Source organism: Haliaeetus albicilla, unplaced genomic scaffold, assembly GCF_947461875.1.
Source record: "Haliaeetus albicilla unplaced genomic scaffold, bHalAlb1.1 scaffold_121, whole genome shotgun sequence".
NCBI lineage: Eukaryota > Metazoa > Chordata > Aves > Accipitriformes > Accipitridae > Haliaeetus > Haliaeetus albicilla.
In genome coordinates, this window is record NW_027212471.1 from 58,334 (window position 1) to 75,605 (window position 17,272).

Consider the following 17,272-nt stretch of genomic DNA (forward strand, 5'->3'; position numbering starts at 1 on the left):
CCTTCCTCTGCAGCACTGAGCACGGCCCCTCGCCAGGGCTCCTTTGGGCCGTTGTGGCTAGGTGCCCGCTGCTCGTGCTCCACGAAGGTGGCCCTCGTGCCCCGCATCCGGGGGGAGGAACCTTTCGGACTCCCACGGCGGGCTCCAAGGGATGCTCCCGGGGGGTTGCTTCTTCTCCTCTGTAGCACTGAGCACAGCCCCTTGTCAGGGCTCCTCTGGGCCCTTTCGCCTAGCTCCCTGCCTGCTGCTCTTGCACCTCCAAGGCACCGCTCGTGCCCTGGCTCTCTCGGGCTCTCTTGCCCAGTGCAAGTCTGGAGCGGGAGCGAGCTCTGCTCTTCCCTTAGCTCCATTTCCCCAGGGCTTCTGGCTTGGGCAAAACAGCCTGTGCTTGGAAGGGCTCCAGGCTCGCTGCCCCATCAGGAGCTGCCACTTTTCACCTCTCCCTGCACGCAAATCAAGCGCAGGGCTGGCACGAGAGCGCCTTTCATGCATCGTTGGCCAAGAAGCACAGCGGCGGAGCAAGTTGCCGAGTGCAAAAATACGCTTTTCACCTCTACCTGTCATACTTTGGAAAATACCCCACGGTACCACACACCTCCGCCTCCTCCTTCTTCTTTTGTGTGTAGTCGGTTCTGATCCTCATGCTTCACGTTCTCACTCTTGAGGATACAGGGACTGCTTGGCCTGTATTCCTGCTGCTACTTTCTGTAGCTCTGGGACTTGCCTTTGCCAGGCTGCAAAGAATGTCTTCTCAAGCTCAACTGAAGAATGCATCAGCCTGCTCCTGGCTACACGGGCACACTGTGGCAATGCCTGTGAGCATCGGCTCTGAAGCAGACTCAGAAAAATAAAAGTAATATCCTGTTTCCACTTGCAACCTTTGTGTCATGTGTCCTTCAAAGTGGTTTTGGAGCTGAAAAGCCCCTGGCGTTTCAGGCAAATAACACTCTCATCGGTATTTGACTCATGGTGAGCACAGGGAACAGAGTAGAGTAGAACAGAACAGAACAGAATAGAATGGAATAGTTCAGCTGGAAGGAACCTACAACCATCATCTAGTCCAACTACCCGACCATTTCAGGGCTGACCAAAAGTTCAAGCATGGTATTAAGGGCACTGTCCAAATGCCTCTTCAACACTGACAGGCATGGGGCATCCACCACCTCCCCAGGAAGCCTGTTTCAGGGTGCGACCACCCTCTTGGGAAAGAAATGTCTCCTCACGTCAAGTCCAAACCTCCCCTGACAGTGTAGGAGCAAATGTCCCTTGGTGCGCTGGTAAGGAACGGTGAGGAAACCATGCATGCTCTCTACATCTCTGCAGAGTTCCTGCAGAGGGAACCAAACCCCCGTCTTTCACCGCTGGCAGCACCACAACCAAAGGAATGTCTGTGGCCTAGATGCCCTCATTTACATAGTCTGAAGGTACAGATCCATTTTGGCACCAACGCACAAAACGGCAAGGAGAGTACCTCTCTTAAGCTTTCAGTACTCAAAATACTGAATCCTAAAGGAAAAGGAGACTTGCCAGGGTTTCAGATAAGATCTGAACATCTTCCCACAAACTGAGGTAGGCAAAGAACTCTCAGAAAGGTTCAAGTCACAGATGAGCTGTGGAAGTTTCACCCATGGCTGAAGCGCCTTTGGTATCCCCCTATAAACACGGCCAACGGGTGTGTTTAATAGAAAGGCTGCACAGCTGGGAGTCGTGGTTTCAGCCCAGCCGGTAACAAAGGACCACGCGGCCGCTCGCTCACTCCTCCCGCCCCCCTCCGGTGGGATGGGGGGAAGACGGAGAAGAGAAAAAAAAACCAAACCTGGAACCTCGAGGGTTGAGATAAAGGCAGTTTACTGGAACAACACAAAGAAATTGCAACAACAACAACGGTACTAATGAAAAAGTATACAAAAAGAGTGATGCACAGTGCAACTGCTCACCACCTGGGACCCGACGCTCTGCCACTTCCCCCACCGAAAAGAAGCGCCCACCCCCCGGCCCGCTCCCCCTTTATATACTGAGCATGATGTCACATGGTATGGAATAGCTCCTTGGCCAGTTCAGGTCAGCTGCCCCGACTATGCCCCCCACCTCCCAGGTTCCTGTAAAAAAATTAACTCTATCCCAGCTGAACCCAGGACATTATCCACCCCTTATTCTATACCATCTACATCATGCCCAGATCTTACATTTTCCAATCGACCACTACCACTAGCTTCTCTATCCGAACAGCGATATCTTGCCACAGTGCGGCAGCCCAAATGGGTTTACCTCTGCGTTGCCAGTTGCCCTTCTTCCATTGCTGTAGCCACCCCTATAGGGCATTTGCCACCATCCATGAGTCAGTATAGAGATAGAGCACTGGCCACTTCTCTCTTTCAGCAATATCTAATGCTAGCTGGATGGCTTTCACCTCTGCAAACTGACTCGATTCACCTTCTCCTTCAGCAGTTTCTGCAACTAGTCGTGTAGGACTCCATACAGCAGCCTTCCACCTCCGATGTTTTCCCACGATGCGACAGGACCCATCAGTGAACAGGGCATATTGCCTCTCATTTTCTGGCAGTTTATTATACAGCGGGGCCTCTTCAGCCCGTGTCACCTCCTCCTCTGGCAACATTGCAAAGTCTTTGTCTTCTGGCCAGTCCGTGATCACTTCTAAAATTCCTGGGCGACTGGGGTTTCCTATGCGAGCTCGTTGTGTGATCAGTGCAATCCACTTACTCCACGTGGCATCAGTCGCGTGATGTGTAGAGGAAACTTTCCCTTTGAACATCCAGCCCAGCACTGGCAGTCGGGGTGCTAAGAAGAGCTGTGTTTCAGTACCAACCACTTCTGAAGCGGCTCGAACTCCTTCATATGCTGCCAATATCTCTTTTTCAGTTGGAGTATAGCGAGCCTCGGATCCTCGATATCCCCGACTCCAAAACCCCAGGGGTCGGCCTCGGGTCTCTCCAGGTGCTTTCTGCCAAAGGCTCCAGGTAGGGCCATTCTCCCCAGCTGCAGTGTAGAGCACATTTTTAACATCTGGTCCTGTCCGGACTGGCCCAAGAGCTACTGCATGAACACTCTCCCGCTTAATTTGTTCAAAGGCTTGTCGTTGCTCAGGCCCCCATTTAAAATCGTTCTTCTTCCGGGTAACTTGGTAGAGAGGACTTACAATTTGACTGTAATTTGGAATATGCATTCTCCAAAAGCCCACAACACCTAAGAAAGCCTGTGTTTCCTTTTTCTTAGTCGGTGAGGACATAGCTGCTATTTTGTTGATCACGTCCGCAGGGATCTGACGACGCCCATCTTGCCATTTTACTCCTAAGAACTGGATCTCCTGCGCAGGTCCCTTGACCTTACTTTCTTTTATGGCAAAACCAGCCTTCAAAAGGATTTGGATTATTTTCTTCCCTTTCTCAAAAACTTCTTCTGCCGTGCTGCCCCATATGATGATGTCATCAATATATTGCAGGTGCTCTGGAGCTTCACCTTTTTCTAGTGCAGTCTGGATCAGTCCATGGCAAATAGTGGGGCTGTGTTTCCACCCCTGGGGCAGTCGATTCCAGGTGTACTGGACACCCCTCCAAGTGAAAGCAAACTGTGGCCTGCACTCCACTGCCAAAGGAATGGAGAAAAATGCATTAGCAATGTCAATTGTGGCATACCACTTAGCTGTCTTTGATTCCAGTTCATATTGAAGCTCTAACATATCTGGCACAGCAGCGCTCAGCGGTGGCATGACTTCATTCAGCCCACGATAATCTACTGTTAGTCTCCAATCCCCATTAGATTTCCGCACGGGCCATATGGGACTATTAAAGGGTGAGTGAGTCTTGCTGATCACTCCTTGGCTCTCCAATTGGCAAATCAGCTTATGGATGGGGATCAGGGAGTCTCGGTTGGTGCGATATTGCCGCCGGCGCACCGTCGTGGTAGCAATTGGCACCTGTTGTTCTTCAACCTTCAGCAACCCCACAACCGAAGGGTCTTGGGAGAGACCAGGCAGGGTAGACAGCTGTTCAATCTCCTCCGTCTCCAGTGCAGCTATACCAAAGGCCCAACGGTACCCTTTTGGGTCCTTGAAATACCCCCTTCTGAGATAATCTATACCAAGGATGCACGGGGCCTCTGGGCCAGTTGCAATGGGGTGTTTATGCCACTCATTCCCGGTTAGACTCATTTCGGCTTCCAATACGGTTAGCTCTTGGGATCCCCCTGTCACACCAGAGATACAGATGGGTTCTGCCCCTTTATAACTTGATGGCATTAGGGTACATTGTGCACCAGTGTCTACTAGAGCCTTATATTCCTGTGGGTCTGACGTGCCAGGCCATCGAATCCACACTGTCCAGTAGACTCGGTTGTCCCTCTCCTCCACCTGGCTGGAGGCAGGGCCCCTCTAATCCTGGTTAGAATATCTGTTACCCACTTTTTGCACATGTGAATCAGAAGTCCCTTCAAGAGGATCAGAAATGAGATCGGCCCATCTACTGCGCCCGGGGGACTGCTCACGGGAAACTGGAGCAGCAGTTTTCCAAGAAGAATCTTCTTTTCTGGTTGCTTTTTCTCGCAACTCCCGTACCCGTGAATCCAAGACTGAGGTAGGTTTTCCATCCCACTTCCTCATGTCCTCTCCATGGTCACGCAGGTAAAACCACAGGTTAGCCCGTCGTGTGTACTTTCTCTCTCCTCTCTCTTGGGCAGAGGAACGCTTACTCCCAATAACTGCAATGCGGGCCTGTACAGGTGAGAAGGAGGACATATCTACTTTGAATTGCTGGAACTCTCGGGACAATTCCTCTACAGCTGAGACACAGGCCCGTAGGGAGGAAGAGAGACTTCCTTCATATTGCCGGAGTTGGACAGCCAATTCATCCACCGTTTGTCCATAGCCTTCTCTCCAGGACATTACTGCCAATGAGTTGGCATAGGTTGGTGGTGCACTTCGTAGAAACTTCCGCCACATCGGTTGTGTGCATTGGACTTCATCTGGATCTGTGGGTGACTGCGCATTTTCTGGATCATTATAAATCACCTCCAGCACCGCTAATTCCCTCAGGTACTGGATACCTCTCTCCATGGTGGTCCACTTGCCTTGGTGACATGTAACTTCATCCCTGAAGGGGTATCTTTCCTTTACACCTAACAGAAGTCGCCTCCAGAGGCTGAGGACTTGTGTTTTTCTCCCAATCGCCTTGTCGATACCCCCTTCTCTAGACAGAGATCCCAACTGCTTGGCTTCCTTACCCTCTAATTCCACACTACTAGCCCCATTATCCCAGCATCGGAGCAGCCAGGTAACAATGTGCTCACCTGGGTGGCGGCTAAAATCTTTTCGCATGTCACGCAACTCACTCAGGGATAGAGATCGGGTAATTATTTCAGGTTCTGCCTCTTCCTCCTGTTCTCGCGATGACCCTGGTTCATCTTCATCTCTCACTGAGCGAACTGATTTCTTTGTGTGTTTCTTTTTCTGTACAGGGGCAACTGATACTGGCACAGGTTGGTTCTCTGGTTTAGTGGCAGTATCTGTCACCGGGGTAGGGTTAGCCACGGTACCTGTTGTCGTGGTAGGGGCAGCCATGGTGCTTGTCGTCGGGGTAGGGGCAGCCACGGTGCATGTTGTCTTGTTTTCCATCTTTTCCCCCTTTTCCCCCTGGGGGTGCTGCATAGTATCAAGCAGGGTTTGGTAGATACCGGCCAGGGCCCAGCACAGTGTAGTGAGTTGTGTGTCTCTGGGATAGCCACAGCATTTTCCTTTCAAAAATTCTATCACTTCATGAGGGTTCTGCAGTTGTTCGGGAGTGAACTTCCAAGTCACTGGAGGTGAGAAGTTCTCTAGATACCTGCCCACATCCTCCCACACGCCGTGCCACCCATAAATATCCAGCTTTGGGACAGATCTCTGGGTGGTACTCTTAAAGAGCCTTTTTGTAGCCCTAGACGAGACCTGAAACATAGTCAGGAGGCATAGCACTAACAGCACACAGGCTTGCGCATCCCAAGGATATTCAAAATTCTCGAAAACTGTTGTAATTAGTTGGAAAGAGAAAAGGGAGGGGAACGGATGGGGGGAAGTATCCCCCCCTGACTTCCCCATGGGTTGGGTGTAATTACCAATAAAATCCGACAGAAGGTGCCCAAAGTGTGGGAATGATATCACTGCCTCATACAGATACCAGCTTAACCTCATGACCAGTGATGTAATCATTTCACAAGTCGACATTGCCCAGTACAGCAAAATGATAATCCCAATCACTCTCCCAGAAATGAGATACACAACTACAGGCAATACATAAAGCATATAAGAACTTACAAAATGCCACCATGTAAACAGATGAATCAACATTGTGACTAACATCTATTTATCTAGTATAAGAAATGCGTATGACAAATTTGTTTCAAAATGATCTGGCCAGATCTGTCGTTATCTCAACCCTTCGTGCCCCACGTTGGGCGCCAAAAAGGACTGTTGTGGTTTCACCCCAGCCGGTAACAAAGGACCACGCGGCCGCTCGCTCACTCCTCCCGCCCCCCTCCGGTGGGATGGGGGGGAAGACGGAGGAGAGAAAAAAAAAACAAACCTGGAACCTCGAGGGTTGAGATAAAGGCAGTTTACTGGAACAACACAAAGAAATTGCAACAACAACAACGGTACTAATGAAAAAGTATACAAAAAGAGTGATGCACAGTGCAACTGCTCACCACCTGGGACCCGACGCTCTGCCACTTCCCCCACCGAAAAGAAGCGCCCACCCCCCGGCCCGCTCCCCCTTTATATACTGAGCATGATGTCACATGGTATGGAATAGCTCCTTGGCCAGTTCAGGTCAGCTGCCCCGGCTATGCCCCCCACCTCCCAGGTTCCTGTAAAAAAAAAATTAACTCTATCCCAGCTGAACCCAGGACAGCAACGTGACCTGCAACTTTAGACGTCAGCAACACCAGGGGAGCTCGGTACGCTGACTCTGAAAAGGAACACGGAGGGTGGAGCGGAGCCGAGACCCCGCCGCCAGGCTCGGTGATCGCAGGGGTAGGCAACCGGAACAATCGGAACGAGAACGCTTGGTCCCTGCATTGAATCCACTGAAGCAAGGAGGTAAAATAACGGCGGTTCTGTCGAGCTAACACCCTACACTTCTGGTTTATATCACACGTGCCCACTTCTGGGGTACTGACACGCAACAGCAGGTCCTTTGGGTGAACTCTGCTCATTACAACACCAAAACACACCTCCGTCCACAAAGGTACCCACCTCCAAGGTGCGACCACCCCCCCACTGAGCACGCGCTCTGAATTTTCTCTAGCATGCACCTTTAAAAGCAAAGCAAGAGAACTTTATACCAATCAAAGGAAAGGTATGTATGACTAGAGTCACTCAAGCTCCACCTAAAAAATCAGAACATAGAAAAGGGCTTACGAGAGGAGAAATGTTAGGGAAGACGCCATCATAGACAAGTCGGGAGGACACCGCTGACTTCTGGGATCGCTCGACGGGCTGAGCCTCTCCCCCCCCGCCCCCCAGGGATGCCTCTTGCGTGAGATTCGAACGCTCGGCTGTACCGAGCGCTTCCCCGGGAAACTTGGAATTCTTTAGAGCTCTTTTCTTTCATCATTTCATGCGCTTGTAGGCGACTGTATTGCCACCTGCACGTGCTTTGCAGACAGTCTATTTATCACGGGCAATCCAAAAGAACCTCTCCTGTTGCTTTAATAAGCTGCGCTGCTCATTCACCTAGTCGTGATAGTTCGTTAGCGCAACCAAACTCCCTAAGTCTGGTCATTCTCGTGCGTTGAGCGCGGCTAAGCCGAGAGTGCAGTAGGCTATTAAGCGCATCCATCACCGTGATAGTTCAGCACATTGAACGCGACCGCCCTTAGAGCGTCGAATTGGACATCACTCAGAAATTAAACCCAGCCGCCCCCAGCCCCTCTGACACCCGAGGATAAGTTGGAACGCAAGGCGGTTTATTTTCTGCCAAACTGCTGGACTTGGTAACGCAACACAGCCCCCGGGGCTGGCGCCCCAAAGGCCTTCCTCCGAAGGATGCTGGGCCGAGGGGCAGCGCTGCGCACGGGGGGGCCCCTCACACCCCCCCGTGTCGCAGTGCCACCACCCGCCAACGCAGCAGTCACAATGCCCCGGGGCACTACAAAAGGGGCAGCCTCCCCTGTCCCACCCCCAGTCTGCCTGGCAGGCGCCCCAGACACATCCGAGACGAAGTCCGCCAGGAGCCGCTGGAATTAGTTGGAGGGGGCCGAGGGAGGACGACCGGAGGCTGCACCAGGCTGCTGGAGACCAGAAGAACCACCAAGCCCTGCAGGTGCCTGAGGCCCTCAGGCCTTTTTGGATGGAGAGCTGTGGCAAGACCAAAGGAACGCCTTCTTGAGGAGCACTGCAGAGCTCGCCGTCCTCACTCCCTGAGGAACCAGTGGCAGCAGCCGTAAGAAGTGGGATGCAGAGATGTTGCCGGGGTCCCGGTGCCTTGGAGCACCCGCTGGTGGCCCGAAGGCGCGGGAAGGATTCTTGCCCCCAGGGTCGATCAGGCCGCGGGCGTTTGGCCACTCTCGGAAGCCCCTGAGATGGCTCCAGGTTGAGGGAGAACAGGGCTCGGGCATCTTCTGCGAGGCGTGACCAGCCTGTGGGACCAGGAGGCAGGTCTTGCTCACGTGCTCAGGGAATAGCCGATCGCCAGCTCTGGGGTCAGGAAGGAATTTTCCCCCGGGGCAGATTGGCACTGGGCCCCGGGGGTTTTTTGCCTTCCTCTGCAGCACTGAGCAGGACCACTTGTCAGGGCTCCTCCGGTCCGTCGTGGCTAGGTTACTGCCTGCTGCTCGTGCACCACGAAGATGGCCTCTCGTGCCCTGCAGCTGGGGGGAGGAAGGCTTTTTTCCCCCCACGGTGGGCCAGCAAGTGTCCCCGGGGGTTTTTGCCTTCCTCTGCAGCACTGAGCACGGCCCCTCGCCAGGGCTCCTTTGGGCCGTTGTGGCTAGGTGCCCGCTGCTCGTGCTCCACGAAGGTGGCCCTCGTGCCCCGCATCCGGGGGGAGGAACCTTTCGGACTCCCACGGCAGGCTCCAAGGGATGCTCCCGGGGGGTTGCTTCTTCTCCTCTGTAGCACTGAGCACAGCCCCTTGTCAGGGCTCCTCTGGGCCCTTTCGCCTAGCTCCCTGCCTGCTGCTCTTGCACCTCCAAGGCACCGCTCGTGCCCTGGCTCTCTCGGGCTCTCTTGCCCAGTGCAAGTCTGGAGCGGGAGCGAGCTCTGCTCTTCCCTTAGCTCCATTTCCCCAGGGCTTCTGGCTTGGGCAAAACAGCCTGTGCTTGGAAGGGCTCCAGGCTCGCTGCCCCATCAGGAGCTGCCACTTTTCACCTCTCCCTGCACGCAAATCAAGCGCAGGGCTGGCACGAGAGCGCCTTTCATGCATCGTTGGCCAAGAAGCACAGCGGCGGAGCAAGTTGCCGAGTGCAAAAATACGCTTTTCACCTCTACCTGTCATACTTTGGAAAATACCCCACGGTACCACACACCTCCGCCTCCTCCTTCTTCTTTTGTGTGTAGTCGGTCCTGATCCTCATGCTTCACGTTCTCACTCTTGAGGATACAGGGACTGCTTGGCCTGTATTCCTGCTGCTACTTTCTGTAGCTCTGGGACTTGCCTTTGCCAGGCTGCAAAGAATGTCTTCTCAAGCTCAACTGAAGAATGCATCAGCCTGCTCCTGGCTACACGGGCACACTGTGGCAATGCTTGTGAGCATCGGCTCTGAAGCAGACTCAGAAAAATAAAAGTAATATCCTGTTTCCACTTGCAACCTTTGTGTCATGTGTCCTTCAAAGTGGTTTTGGAGCTGAAAAGCCCCTGGCGTTTCAGGCAAATAACACTCTCATCGGTATTTGACTCATGGTGAGCACAGGGAACAGAGTAGAGTAGAACAGAACAGAACAGAATAGAATGGAATAGTTCAGCTGGAAGGAACCTACAACCATCATCTAGTCCAACTACCCGACCATTTCAGGGCTGACCAAAAGTTCAAGCATGGTATTAAGGGCATTGTCCAAATGCCTCTTCAACACTGACAGGCATGGGGCATCCACCACCTCTCCAGGAAGCCTGTTTCAGGGTGCGACCACCCTCTTGGGAAAGAAATGTCTCCTCACGTCAAGTCCAAACCTCCCCTGACAGTGTAGGAGCAAATGTCCCTTGGTGCGCTGGTAAGGAACGGTGAGGAAACCATGCATGCTCTCTACATCTCTGCAGAGTTCCTGCAGAGGGAACCAAACCCCCGTCTTTCACCGCTGGCAGCACCACAACCAAAGGAATGTCTGTGGCCTAGATGCCCTCATTTACATAGTCTGAAGGTACAGATCCATTTTGGCACCAACGCACAAAACGGCAAGGAGAGTACCTCTCTTAAGCTTTCAGTACTCAAAATACTGAATCCTAAAGGAAAAGGAGACTTGCCAGGGTTTCAGATAAGATCTGAACATCTTCCCACAAACTGAGGTAGGCAAAGAACTCTCAGAAAGGTTCAAGTCACAGATGAGCTGTGGAAGTTTCACCCATGGCTGAAGCGCCTTTGGTATCCCCCTATAAACACGGCCAACGGGTGTGTTTAATAGAAAGGCTGCACAGCTGGGTTTCAGTGGGACAAGGGGATGTGACGGCGACAGCAGCAATGGGCTATTTTGACAGTTTGGAAGAGCTGTCTGTCCTCTGCCTGGCTGGGCTTTGGTCACGGATCACAATGGTCCAGGTGTGAATGCGACCAACCTTTCGTTCCACCACACTGGGGTCACCTCCGCGCACTTGTTTCTCAAAGCCTGGCTTACTTCCGTGGCGGGCTGTTGGCACCCACCATCCCAGCCTAGGGCTCTGGTTACACTTTGGCTTGCCTCCAGGCTGCAGCTGCCAAAATCACCCCCCCCTTTCTCCCCACGAAAAGGGCTTGTGTCCAGCCACATCAAGTCCCCGCTCCTCCTGGCTGCGGGGCCGCACAGGCTTTAGCTCTGCTGCAGAGAGGGGACGGCTAATAGGGGCGGTCTCTGCGCTGCACGCTTGGTTCCTGCCATGGCCCGAGAGAAGAGGAACAGCACCAGGCTTCTCCTTGCGAGCCGAGTGGCAGAGGAGGCACCAGGGACACCCAGCAGCTGGGCCCAGGGCATGGCCGCCAAGGGCAGGGAGAGACCCCCGGGCCTCCCGGGCACAGCGACAGCCCGTGGAATGATTGCTGGATGGAGGGGACTTGTCGGTATGACGCACGCCCCCCCGCCGCCCCTCAAGGAAAGGTGAACCTCCAGGGAGGAACGCTGTGGACACGTCAAGAATCGGTTCCATGGTAGCTCCCTAAGCAACATAGCCTAAGCAAGTCAACTGAAATAGTTTCATCTTCTCTCCCTTTTAGAAAATATATTTTACCATCTCAAAGAGGAAATGAGTTAGAGAAGAGCCTGTACTACGTTCAAATGTCTGCACATTGCTGTGAAACTGTGCAAAAGTATAGCACTGAATAAATAGGCTTTATCGATATTATTAGTATTGACATACAGTGAAGAGGCAGGCAAATTCAGCTTTCACTTCCAGTGTTACCAGTGGGACTATAAAGTCAGAGAACCCCCTGGTAGTTCTGCAGTACCTTCTTCTCCTTTATTCCCAATGATGCAAACCCAGTTCTGTATTCAGGAAGAAGTTCATGAAGAACCAAAGTCAGTTCACTCAAATAGTAATTGTCCTGAGTGATTCATTAAATAACTTGACTCAGGAAAAATTATCCAAGTCTTTATAACATAGGTAACCTAAAAGTGCACCCAAGAAAAGAAGAAATAACGCAGTCTGAGGAAAAAGGAAGGAGGTTTTATCTCTATAATCTATCAGCTATATCAAGCTGATAGAGGCAGGCACGCCCTTGAGTTAATCTCCTCCCCAGAGTCACAGTTGCACCAGGCTAGGTATTCACAAGCACGCTCATAGCAGAACATTTTCCAATAAAGATTACTTGCCTGTCAACTCAGGCCAAGGAAATATCCTAGAGACAAGCTGCCCTCTGGCCACTACTGCCTAAACCTATCTCCTATTTTATTCCTGCTCATGCGGCATCATGGCAACAAGTATGGTAGGCAGATAGAAAAGGTGTCCTGACATCTCCATCATCCAGAATGGTTTTCATTACAGGAAAATGACAGTGCTCATCAGCACCTCCTCCCCACCTGCGCCACCTCTCTCTGTCACCTAAAAGCTAGCAAAAATCTAACCCAAAGAAAAGACAAACAATCCTCTAAAGATGCGGTCTGCACAGTGGCCTTGAGAGAAGAAGCACGAGCCAAAGGGAGAAAGGAAACTAGTAAATAGCGGAGAGATGACACCTTCCCCCATGACACCAGCGCACAGGTTTTAAGTCAGTATTGCCTTCTGTATCTATACAGGCCATGAAAGCAGAGGACTGGAATGACACAGGACAAAGGGGCACGTTGGGATGTGCTGTCACCGTGGCAGCACAGGCACAGCAAGCCGTCACCAGAAACACCTTCACAGCCAGCTTCAGTTTCCTTCTTCCAGCCACAGTCAGCAAGGTTTCTGTTTGCAGACTGCTTCTCATCGAGTCACTGTGGAGGAAGGAAAAACACCTCCCTTTATTTACTCCTTAACTGATGTGGTACTCCCCGCAGCTTTTACACTGCACATGGCAATCACCTGATGGGAGAGAAGCACCTACACACCCTTCACCCTAAGCACTCCCCTGAAGAGCCCGTAGCCAAGATCAAATCGGTCCTGCGTGCTTGTCTAGAGGCACGACCCCTCTGCAGCTATTCTTTGAGCAACGCCAGGGCAGCTCTGGCTTCATCTTCAACCACCCATTTGGTAGCTGAGGCCAGAAGTAGCCGGCGACAGCAAGCCCCCACGGGCCTCCCCGTCCTCAGACTGAAAACCCCACCTCCAGGCCCCAACGACCTCCCTCGGTGGCCCTACAGTGGACTCCTCCTGTCAGCCCTGCGCAGCAGCCCGGAGGACGCCAGGCCCTCTCCTCCCCTCTGCCCCTCTCTGCTGCTGTCAGGTGCGGGGACAACGCCACTTGCAGGGAGCCGAGCGGTTGGAGGCTAACGGAGACTCCCCGACCCTCCCGGGACACTGCGGCCACTGTCCTGTTGAGGGGACCCCGGGCCTGGCACGAGGAGGGGGCTGGAGCCCAGGGCACACAAGGGCAGCTGGAGGGCAGTCCCGGCGCCCGAGGGGCAGCCTTTCTCTCTGGCAAGCAAAATGGCCACCCGGAATGGGGCAACATGGGCCACCATACCAGCCACAGCAACTTCCAGTGGTGACGTCACCAGCCTTCCGTTACACAAGCTGGCACCCCTGCGGCCGGCCCACAGCTCGCTCTGCAGCTAGAGACTCTGACACCAAGCGTGCTTGGTAGAGGAGGACCCGGCGAAGCGAGGCGAGAGCCCACGGTCAGCGGGAAGAGACAGAAGAGGTTCTTGGAGCCACTGAGGATGCCTCCACAGCCCAAAAAACGCGAGCAGGCTGATGGGAGGAGCAACACCTACCTACGGCAGGCGAGTCGAGCCCACGGAGGTCAACCCGCCACAGAATGGCGACGAGCCCGTGGAGGTGGATCCACCTCAAGAGCAGGAAGAATCAGTGGAGGTGGATCCACCTCAAGAGCAGGAAGAATCAATGGAGCTACATCCACCTTGCGCAGGGCTGACGGGGCACTACACCACCGTGCCCGGGGTTCCTCCGGCACCACGGTGCCCAAAGCGCCGCAGGACCACCGGGGGCTCTCAGGGACCCTCTAAACAGCCAGCTCCCAACAAGCGGCACCACCCCCGCAGCCGACGCCAGCCATAAGTGGGCCATCCACAGCCACATGCGTCCGCTCGGCAGGCTCATCAGGAAGATCGCCCGGCTTGACAGCCGCAGATGAGCCCTGCTTTCCCACCCTTGCCCCTCATCGAGGGGGGCCATCTCCTCCGCCCTCAGCCCTGGGGAAGAGGTGAGGAGAGGGGCTGCCATCTTCTGGCCAGCAGCACCACAGCACCAGGACGAATCCCTTGGAGCCCACTGGAGACTGCTGGACGCCACCGGAGACCATCAGAGACCACTGGAGATGAACAGAGACCAGTGGGGACCATCGGAGACAGCTGGAGGTCGCCAGAGGCCACCAGACACCGCTGGACATCACCAGACGCCGCCAGACACCACTCTTGGACTCCCTTGGAGCACCACCCAGGTTACTGGGGCCTGGAGGTGGCATTTTGTCACTCTGAGGATATCAAAGCCACTGGGGGGTGGCTGCCCTCAGCTAGCTCTTGCCTCAGCTACCAAATACGTGGGTGAAGATGAAGCCAGACCCACCCGGGCAGTGTGCAGAGTATAGCAACAGGTCATCAAAGAAGGTAGATGCCCCATCCCTGGAAACATTCAAGATGGAGAGACAGCTCTTTAGAGAAGCACAAGCCTTGAGTTCTGGCAGGAAGAAGTTTTGGCAAGATTGGGCAATAAACAATTAAAAACACCAATAAGAAAACAATACAACCCAAGTAGAAAACAATAAAACCCAATCAAACCCACTTTAAAAAAAACAAAAAATGCTCTCCTCTCTTATTTGGCACTTTTGAGACTCCATGCGGACTCCCGTGTCCCGTTCTGGTCTCCCCAGGACAGAAAGACACTGACAAACGCGGTGCGGGCCCAGCCCAGCGCCTTCGAGATGGTGAGGGGCCGGGGCACATGGCACATCAGGGCAGACAGAGGGAACTGCCACTGTGCAGCGGGGAGAAGAGAAGGCTCAGGGCTGGGTCTGACTGCTCATCTTCCACAACACTGCAAAGCAATTGCTTTCCTGACCCAATACCACATAGTCAACCATCCTGTTTATCTCCCACACGCACTTCACTATTGCTAGTTTTGGAATCCAGAACAGCAAAGGCCTTGTGTAATAAATAAATAAATAAAAATAGAGCGAGCTTGAGTACCCCCAGCTTGCATCCCTACTCTCTTTCGTAGGATACAAGCCACGGGCTCATCTCTCCTACCTGCTTCCTGAATCTGCTTGATCAAACAAGAAGTATGAGAGCATTCAAATGTGAGCGGTGTTTGCCAACATGCAGGGAAGCGGCATCCCACCCCTAGCTCATGAGACAGGGGAGAAAAAAGCTTAATTCATCTCAATGGTAGGAATGAAACATGGAAGTGGAGCTTTGCCATGAAAACCAGTTCTGCAGGAAAAAATACCTCTGGGAGCTCCTGAGCTCCTCTGGCTTTAAGGGCTTAAACCCCACAGCCAGCAGGGAGCAAGCCATGCTGTCAGCTACTTTTTTTACACCTTGGTTTCTAATCCACAGCACTGTTTGCTTTGCTCCCACGTGGAGCCATGGAGCAGACTGGCAGGTATCCAGCACAGGTTACTGGAGCCCAGCGCTTGCAGCAAACCAGGGAACACACAAAACTGACAGTGTTGGTGCACCTCAAGGACTTCATATCCAGTTTGCTCTGTACATAAGTTAAAACACTAGGGCTGTTTGGTTTGGTATGCTTTGGTTTATGTTGGTTTGTTTGTTTTTTTTTTCTTCTTTTTATCTGCTACATCATCTCTCTCCCTCTTAGAGCAAAAAAAATGCAAACTATTCCATCGCTTACTCATGTATTTTCATGCCCTTCCAGTACTCTCTTTTTTAACACTTGCCTAGCAGTCTGGGTCAGGTCTTGAGACAGACAGGGCCTGACTCCTTCCAAATATGTCTCTAGTAAACCTTGCAATTCACAGGGACAGTCTACGTTCAGCACAGGAGGCACTGGAGCATGTTACTCCTCAGGGAAGAGCATCCAGGTTGGGCTTCAGAATTGAAAGCAACATGACTGTGGCAATCAAGGGACCGCAGAAAGGCAGATTGTATGCACAAGAGGTTGTCCCCAAGCGCAAGCCAGTTCAGCTGGTTTTGCTGTAGAGCCTGGATGGAGATCAGCACCTCCAGAGCATAGCTCTCCTCACCTTCAGGTAAGTGGAATGAATTGTCCTTTGGAGGTACTGCCTTGCTCCCTTAAGTAAGAAGAAAGCGTAGACAATTTGCTTCTTCACGCGAGGTGAAATGAATTCCAGCCAAAGCCAGGTGGCACAATCACCCAGGAGATCTGTGGCAGAGTGAAAAACTGAGCTTGGGTTTCTCATTCATCCTCTTTGAGATCACTGTTTGGGGCAACAAAAATACAGTCACGCAAAGGTGGTCGCTACTGTGAATCTTACGGCTCTGCTAGGGCTTTAGAATGGGGTTTCTTGCAGGTCCCCTCAAACAAAGATCCCTTGTGGACTCACAGTCTTTTTTATAGACCTGGCTGTGCTGCTTGGCTGACTCATTAGGGATTTTAATATTTCTCCTTACACTTCCAGATGTTTTCTCTCATGGTAGAATATGCATTTCCCTAAGAACAGAGGCCAGGAGGCCAGGGAGTCATCACATTCTCACACCTATAACCTACCACTGAGAAAAAGTTACTAGTTACCAAACTGGAAAATAAATTCTAAGATAACTTGCCCATGCCTTTTAGTAACCCCTGCAGAGTTAGGGAAAGGAACAATTAAGTGGAGAGAGCAGGTTGTCAGGGAACAGGGTCAGGAAAAGCAATTGGAGAAGAGGGAAACCTGAAGGGAATTTCACGGTTTATCACTGTCATATGCTGAATAATAACTCATCCTGTGGCCAATGTCACAGCTTTGATTTTATTTTTTTTTCTAACCAATGTCCCGCAGATGATTCACGACTAAACATGGTATCTGGCACAGTCTCACAGGCAAGCAGTTTTACGGTATCTTTGCTACTGATGGCTGAGAGAGACTCTGGCTGACTTTACATTTAGATACTTCCAAGCCTTGCATTGATCCATCTGGCAAATATCTTCATTTCCTCTTTACCATAATTACTTCACGGTTTTACCTTTCTTGCCTCAGAGAACATTACATCATTTTGTCCGATACTTTGTTAGATGTGCCTTTGCTCCAAATCAGTGTCCACCTTAGAGCTGTACCCTAGCGAAGGACTCACACCCCCTTGCACTCATGGGAAAGGGACAAGAAAAAGGCCATTTTAGATCACTCAATCCCTATGCTAGGAACCAACACTAACATCTCCTGAAGTGAGCTATTTTGCTCATTTTGTCCAGTTGAAGTCTCAGTACCTTATTCTTATGGAAATGAATAGGAAAAATGCTACATTCGAGGAAACATTTTCAATGGCCGATTCTCACTAAGGGTATAACACTCAGAATATGCATGTGCCCATCCTGAATGCATAGAA

At 52.2% G+C, this 17,272-nt stretch overlaps 1 long non-coding RNA gene across 1 annotated transcript in view; it reads right to left on the reverse strand.

The window, feature by feature from the left end:
* Nucleotides 1-17,272, reverse strand: part of LOC138684173 (uncharacterized) — an 81,355-nt gene that overhangs the window by 24,420 nt on the left and 39,663 nt on the right. The window lies entirely within an intron of this gene.